General features: G+C 37.8%; 1 non-coding gene across 1 annotated transcript; it reads left to right on the forward strand.

Moving 5' to 3' along the window:
- Positions 1 to 1,132: 1,132 nt before the first annotated feature.
- On the forward strand, positions 1,133 to 1,239 carry LOC141657984 (small nucleolar RNA R71). Its single transcript, XR_012548897.1, has one exon. It is a non-coding gene; the product is annotated as a small nucleolar RNA R71 (small nucleolar RNA).
- The last annotated feature ends 6,420 nt before the right edge of the window (positions 1,240 to 7,659 follow it).

The raw sequence follows: 7,659 nt of genomic DNA on the forward strand, positions 1-7,659 counted from the left end.
AGGAATTGAGACTTCCAAATTCTTCACAATTTCCATAAATTTTCCAAGTTGGTCATCAAATTTGGGCTTGGCTTGACGACTTGGAAAAGGAAGTCTAATCACAATGGGCTCCTTCTCCTTGACCTTGTCTTCATTTTTCCTTGAAATTTCTTCTTTTGATGGTTCCCCATCCTTGGATTTTTGCACAATTTCTTCTTTGTCACTAGCTTCCACAACTTCATCCTCAACTTGCTTCTTCGGTGCTTCATACCTTGTACCACTTCTCAAGTGAATGGAACTAAGCGTTTCATGTCTTGGGGGATTACTTTGAGGTGGTAATTGCCCCTTTTGTCTTTGTGAGCTTGAAGATGCTAGTTGAGTCAATTGGGTTTCCAACATTTTGGTGTGAGCTAGGATGTTGTTGATGGTGATTTCCTTTGCTTGACTATCTTTTTGCATTTGAGTGAAAAATTCTTGTTGATTCTTTTGCATTTGGAGGACCGCTTTTTGAACATCAAAACCTTGGTCATTTTGTTGATTGTATGGAGTTTGATTTTGGTAACCTTGGTTTTGGTTGTAAAAGGGTCTTTGATTTTGGTTTCTCATGGGAGGTGGGGTGTATGTTGGTTGAGGGTTTTGAACATTTTGGCTTTTGTATGAGAGATTTGGATGGAATTTGGTGTTTTCATTGTAATAGTTGGAATAAGGAGTGCCACTCTTGTATGCTTAGAAAGCATTCACTTGTTCATTTGTTCCCCTACATTCACTTTGGTCATGTCCCAAAGTTCCACAATTCTCACATATCCCACTTGGGATTGATGAAGATGCCGTCATGGCATTAACATGATGCTTTGGTGATTTTAAGGCTTCTTCAAGTCTAGCCATAGCCTTTTCAAACTTCAAATTGATGGTATCAATGTGAGCACTAAGTTGAGCACCCAATTGAGTAATGGAGTCCACTTCATGCTTTCCTCCTCTAATAGCCTTGCGAGGTCTACTATATTGTGAGTTATGGACCGCTATTTCCTCAATTTTATTCCAAGTTTGATTGTCATCAACTTCGGTGAACATTCCATTTGATCCCATGTTGAGAATGTTCCTTGAATCTTCATAAAGACCGTTCCAAAATTGTTGTACCAAGAACCACTCGCTAAGTCCATGGTGAGGACATGAGCGAAAAATTCCTTTGAATCGCTCCCAAGCTTCATACAAAGATTCTTCATCCCTTTGCTTAAAACCCGTAATTTGAGCTCTTAGCATGTTAGTCTTTTCCGGTGGATAGAACTTTTTGTAGAAATCTAGAGCCAACTTCTTCCAAGAATCAATTCCGAGAGTAGCCTTATTAAGGCCTTTCAACCATTGTTTTGCGGTGCCAATTAGAGAAAAAGGAAATAAGACCCATCGAATTTGGTCTTGAGTTACACCCACTACTACAGATACAGGCTATAACAACGGTCAAAAACCGTTGTTATATAAAAAAGCGGACGTTGTTAAAGCGTCCGTTGTAAAAGGTTGTAACAACGGTTGGTTTTCTTAAGCAACCCGTTGTTAATAGTTTTAACAACGGTTTTAAGTATAAAAACCCGTTGTGGAAAGTGTGACTCAATTTTTGGGGGAAAGTTATAACAACGGGTTGTAATATACAAAACCGTTGTTATAACTAAAGACAACGGGTTGTTTGTAAATAACCGTTGTTGTTTGTTCCTAAAAAATAAAAAAAAAATTAAATTAAATATTACTAGATGCATGTATAATTACGGCCCGTTAGAATTCCGATGCATGCAGAATATCCCTTAAATTAATTACCAATGGTTTTGAAAAAACTTATAAATGTGACTAGCTATAAATATTAAAGCATCCTTTAGTATCTAACATTCATTAATTGAAACAACATGGCAATGAACCCTAATTTTATCAACAACGAAGAATGGCTTACACAAACGATTGAAGATGATGGGAAGGTTCTCGTAGGGCTTCCGCCGATCAACACCCATTAATCAAAGCATCCCTTGAACATCAACGGAATTATTGGATTAAGAGGCGTGAAGCGGTCCGGCTTGTCAACAAAGCCTCATCATCATCATCATCTTCATACCCTCGTCGGCTTGTTACTCGCAACTTGGTGCGACCCGAGAGATATGTTGAGTTGTACTCTTCCAACCTTATCTCCACATGCAAGTCGTGGCCTTGCATATATTCAATCTGTTATTGCAAAATATGAAGCCAATGACCCGGAAGTTAGCGGTATACCAGAGTGGCGTGATTGGTGGCAGGTTGAGAAGCGCTTTTTACACTTAACAGGGGTTGTTAGGCTTTTTATACATCTTTTGATTTCGATAATTGCTGTAATGTATTTGGTTTAAAATTAAATGAAATGATCATTTTGAAAGTGTTGAGTTATGCTTGTTTGATTTGCTTCCATTTTTTCAACTCCATAGATCAGTCATCATCAAGATCCAGATTATTCGCCATTCTTGTCCTATAAGATTTGAAGCAAAGTATTGAGAGATATGATGATCTTTGATTATGGCACAACTTCCTAACATATATATTAATTAAAAAACAACTCAGCCCACACATTGCTTAGTATAAATACATTGCATTATCTCAACTAACATGCATTTCCATTATCTCAATATATTCTCCAAACCCTAATTGCTAAAACAAACTCCAAATAAATTAACCCTCTCCTTAATCTTTCAAAACAAACTCCAAACTCCAACAAAATGAATGATATCATCCTTAAGACTCTTACTATGCTCGATCCGTAATGAAGGACGCCAAAGAAGATGGAAATGAAATAATTAGCAGATCTTTGAACGGAACCTAATGGTCGATAAAAACACATACATGGAACTGAAATAATTAGAAAAATAAAATAATGACGATGAAACAAACCTGATAATTACAGAACGTACGTAAAGAGACGATGAAATCAACAGTGACGGCGAGAAGATAAAGCGACGATGAGAAAGAGAGAAAGAGACGATGAGAAAGTGTGTGTTTTGTGTTTGTGTTTGGTCTTCTTTGGGTTTGTGTTTGGTATGTATTAAGGTTTGTGTTTTGTGGCTGCAGCAGACTTGTGTTTGTGTGGTTTAGAGTATGGAAGGTATTGACAGCGGTTATTAAACAACAACCGTTGTGAAATATGTTTTAACAACGGTTGTAAAAAAAAACCGTTGTTAAATAAGTTTTAACAACGGGTTTCAAAAATAACCGTTGTGATTACTTTTCACTAACTTTGCGCCAATTTTGCGCCAAATTATTAACAACGGTTGTTCATGTGTGACCCGTTGTTAAAACGAATAACAACGGTTTTTATAACCATACCCGTTGTAATTGATTTTAGTAAAATTCGCGCCATACATTCTACAACGTCTATTGTGATTTTCGTGAATAATCGTTGTTAAAGGGGCGTTGTAGTTGCCTGGATTTGTAGTAGTGACCGGTTTGAGAAATCGCATCACAATAGTCACAAAAGGTCTCCATATGAGAGTGAGGGTCTTCACTAGGCATTCCCCCAAATTGGCTTCTTTCGACTAATTGAATAAATGCGGATTTGGCAATAAAATGTCCGGTTAGATGTTGTGGTGTGGGAGTACCATTGGGTAGGTTCTCCTCAGTGGGTACGGAATGTGATGAAAACTTAGGCATTGTGGGTTGATTTTGTGTTGGATTTTGTGTTGGGTTCTCCTCACCTTCTCTTGCAAAAGGGTTGATGAACTCAATAGTATTTGGTTGAATATCTACAACCTCACCAATACCTCTCAAAGTTCTCCTAGCAAGTCTTCTATTGGTTGTCAAAGTTCTTTCAATTTCGTGATCAAAGGGTAACAAGTCACCTTGTGACCTTCTAGACATGCAAAATATCAAACAACTCGAAAACAATTAGAACAAACCTTGAGGAGTTTTACTTCCCCAAGGCAAAGAAAGACACGACTAATAACAATGTAAGAAAATCTAAATCAAGTTAACACCGTCCCCGGCAACGGCGCCATTTTTGGTCGGACTATATTTTTCGGTTACTTGTCGTTAGGATCACCTAGACCAAAACACAATTTATAACTTCACAAACAACTCTACAATTAGTAAAGAGGCAAGTAAAGGTCGGATCCCAAGGGACGGGAATTGAGATGAGATTTCTATTGCAACTAGTGGTGTCTTAAGGGTGTCACAATTGGGGTTTGAAGTAGAAGGTCACTAAACTAAATAGCAATGAAAGTAAACAAGCAAGATGAATTAAAAGGGTTGTAAACAATTGATAAAAGGCACTAGGGTGTCATGGGGTCATAGGGGATTCATGGGAATTGATCATACAAACATAATCTCAAGTTATAAGCAAGCAATTGTTGTTGTGATGGATCGAGTTGGTTTATGTCTTACAATCCTAGGAAAGTTTGGGTCCCAGAGCCGAATCGATTAGATTATACAACACCTACAAGTCGACTTAATCTTCCCTACTTAACAATATGCATGGTCTAATGAGACTCGAGTTGGTTTATGTCTTACAAGTCTCATTGAAAAGATAGGTGATGGGTAAAAAATGCAAGGATTCATAGGCTCACATTTCATCAAACATAACATGTGCATAAGTTGAGATCACAACAAGCAAGCAAATAAACTATGAAAGTATATTAATTTAAGCATGAATCATTCCCCATGTTGGTTTCCCCTAATTACCCATTAACCCTAGCTAAGTAACTACTCACTCATTATCATGTTGAACATGCTAGCAAGGTTGTCAATCATACCAAGAAAGTGAAACATGATGAATAAATGAAAGTAATTAACAATAATTAAAAAGGGATTAAGAGAATTATACCTACTAATGATTCCAATAATAAAGCAAAGAATAAAAGAAGTACTTGGTGCTTGATTGAGAGGTTGTCAATCTCCCAATAATAACCCAAATAATCTTCAATTACCCAAAATAAAGGATGAACAAGAGAGAGATTAAGGAAATAAAACTTGTATTAAAACTTGATTAAATGTTGATTACAAGATTAAAGAGAGATTTGATTGATATTAACTACTCTAAAGATTGCTAAGAAGAACATGCTCTTCTAATTAGACTAATGGGGTATTTATAGTGGGGATTAGGTGCATGAATTAGGGTTAACTAAGGGCTTAAATGACGATTAAGTCCCTTGTTGAGGAAACGCCGGTCTTTTTGGGAAGACTCCGGTCTCTAGGGAGACTCCGGTCTCTAGAAAAAGATGTGCATCCTTCCTTGAAGCTTGAAGAAGACGAAATGGGTCTGCCTGGGAATCCGGACGTCTTTAGCACGGGACGGGCGGATTTGGTGGTCTCTGCCCGGGCGTCTTGGGAGTGAAGATGGGCGTCTTCTGGAGCTTTTGCCCGGGCATCCTGTGGAGGAAGACGCACGGGTTGTGGCTGGTAGACGGGCGTCTTCAGGGGAAGACGCACGGATTGCTGGGCAGTCTCGTTCCTTCTTCTTTTCTTCCTTTTTCTTCATAAAATCCTTGGGGATTTTCTCGGGGATGCAAGGATCTTTTCTCATCATTGCCCATCTACTATAGTATGTACAAAGGCCTTCTAATATTGTCTCTCCTTGATGCTTGGTCATTGAATTCAATCAATTTAGTCTCATTTTGCCATGAAAATGCAAGGTTTGCACTCCTTTCCTACCAAGGGATCAAAACCTCAAAGAATATGCAAAACAAAGAACTAAAGACAATAAATGACCCAAATATGCACTAAAAAGCATGGGAACAAGGCTAATTCGGGGACTAAATATGCTCTAATTATGGTCACATCAATAACCGAGTTTATTTAGCGGAGATTGTTCAATTTTATACTACGGTCAAAGTCGATGTCCAATCGGGTAGTCTTACCGACGTTATCAATAACAAACCCTTGTGTCTCAATGTTGAAATTGTTGAAAATTTACTCGGTATTCCTACAACCGGGTTGTCCTCATTTCCTAAGGGTGGTTGGCCGACTATTGATGGTATAAGTTCCTTGACCGTAACAAAGTTTCTAAGTCCCAAAGCTACGTCCCCTATCACACTAAAACTGAGAGAAATCAAAATAAACCACCGGTTCTTTTTCAATTTCATTTATAGAACCTTGATCCCGTGTAATGAGAGCCGTGGTGTGTGTGGTGTGCTAGACATGTGGTTGATTTATTATCTTGCTAAACACCTTCAAATTAACCTACCCGCTTTGATGTTCTTTCACATTGATCATCTTGCTAAGATAGTAGAGAAGCGTAAGGTTGATAGTTCTACCGTGTTAGCATATGGGATGTGGTTATCGGTCATTTTCGAGAAAACGGATATTGTGGACTCGACTAGTTTCGGTGTGGATCACATGTGTGACACTATGACCTCGAGAGTTTTATCACAAATGTACTTGAAAATTGATGGTGATAAACTTGCTCGTATTTGGTCGGGTATGAAGGCTACGGATGTCTCCTCCTCCTCTATGCAATCGTCTTCTATGACACGTCTCACTAAGGATGTTAAAGCCTTGTTGGATCTCCAACATGCTCAAATGAGTGCGATTGCGGGTCTTCGTTTGGAAGTGTCGGGTTTGCGTAAGGAACTCAAGGAGGTTAAGGGTCAAAATAAAGAGCTTATGGAGATGGTTCACGGGTTGGTTGGAGAAGATGAAACCGAAGAAGCCGATGATTGATCTCTTACTCTATGTCGTACCTAGCCTATGCCGTATGTCGTACCAAGCCTTTTGCCATAACCATGCCTAATGCCTAATCAAAACAAAGCCTTTCTAATCCCTTTTTACCTTGGCTTTGTGTTTATGATATATTTTGCTAATCATTGGTTATGTTGTTAGTTGTTGAACAATTTGTTTTGTATAACTCTAAACCTTATTTAGACTTGTGTTCTTCCTACTTGATGATGTCAAGAGGGGGAAGTTGTTTAAAATTGCAGGTGGTGATTCACTGACTCTTAGGCTTCCGTACACCGTAACTATGTTTACTTGGCGATAATATGTTCTACCTAGGCTAACGAAAAATTTGACTAATTTTCAATGACCATGTATTTATGCATCTTATTTTGATCATGTTTTGACTTGTTAACCTTGACCATGGATTAAGAGGGAATTGCACACTGAATTTTATTTGTCTTGCCGTCATCAAAGGGAGAAATTGAAGAAACCCAATTTGATTAAGTTAGTGTTGATGATGCCTTAAGACAAATTAATCTCATTTGTTATTTAATTGTGTGCCTCTTAAGTTTAACCATGTAGCATGAAGCTCCAATTGTCAATTCAAGGTTATCAAGAATGTCATCATGAAGATCAAAGATGAAGATAGTCATTAGTGCTAATGTCATGTGTTGTAAGGTGATCGTTTAACACGAATTTACATTTAGGTGCAAAAATAACAGTTGAGTCAACAGTTAATTAAGGCTCGTCTTTGAAAGAAATATTTCGAAAATATTTGAATCTTTGTTAAAGTGCTTTCAATGTTCACAAATGTTTTCTGAAAATATTTTGAAGTTTTTTAAAGAATATAGAGCTTTCAATGACTTGCTAAGGAGTTTGCTTGCACAATAAGACACTTACTATAAATGGGTTGTTTGCTTTTACATTTATGGAAATGTTTATGGTTCCCATAAACACAACCATTTATCCCTGTTTCTTGTTGAAAAACCCAGCCTATTTTTGTGTGTGTGCACAATCTGATTTCTTACA

The sequence above is a fragment of the Silene latifolia genome, chromosome 5 (assembly GCF_048544455.1).
Source record: "Silene latifolia isolate original U9 population chromosome 5, ASM4854445v1, whole genome shotgun sequence".
Lineage (NCBI taxonomy): Eukaryota > Viridiplantae > Streptophyta > Magnoliopsida > Caryophyllales > Caryophyllaceae > Silene > Silene latifolia.